Source organism: Scyliorhinus torazame, chromosome 15 (assembly GCF_047496885.1).
Source record: "Scyliorhinus torazame isolate Kashiwa2021f chromosome 15, sScyTor2.1, whole genome shotgun sequence".
Lineage (NCBI taxonomy): Eukaryota > Metazoa > Chordata > Chondrichthyes > Carcharhiniformes > Scyliorhinidae > Scyliorhinus > Scyliorhinus torazame.
In genome coordinates, this window is record NC_092721.1 from 29,567,833 (window position 1) to 29,568,496 (window position 664).

Sequence of the window (664 nt, forward strand, 5' to 3'; positions counted from 1 at the left end):
CCAGTAGCTTGTGTGTTGATTCAGAGTGAGTGGTGAGGGAGCGTTTAAAAGAAGCTCCCCCTTGTTAGTGTTGAGCTGCTGAGGCTCGAGTCAGCGAATCAGATGACGAGGGAGGCAGCAATGCCGACGATCTTGTGGGGGCTCATTTTTGGCACTTAAATGGAGCGGCATGGTGGCGCAGTGGTTAGTGCTGCTGCCTCACTGCGCCGCGGACCTGGGTTAAATCGCGACTCCAGGTCACTGTCCATGTGGTGTTTGCACATTCACCCCATGTCTGCGTGGGTCTCACTCCCACAAACCCAAACACATGCAGGGTAGGTAGATTGGCCACACAAAAATTGCCCCTTAATTGGCAAAAAAGGATTGGGTACACTAAATGAAAAAAAAACATTTTTGGTACTGAATGCCGTTGAATTTGGGTCGCGGTCCCATCCATGCAGTCGTCATGAAAGACCCTGCCAATCCCACCCAAAACCGCACTTTGAAATTTTTCAGTTGAATTGCGCCCGTAAGCTACATAGCTCAATCACTTCCTGTGGAAATACATTTCACATTCTAAACACTATATGGGTAAAAAGTTATTTCCCCCCATTTGATTTGGCAGTAACTGTCCCACATGTGACAGACACTGCTAACAGGCTTTAGCATCTATCAGTTGTTGGAT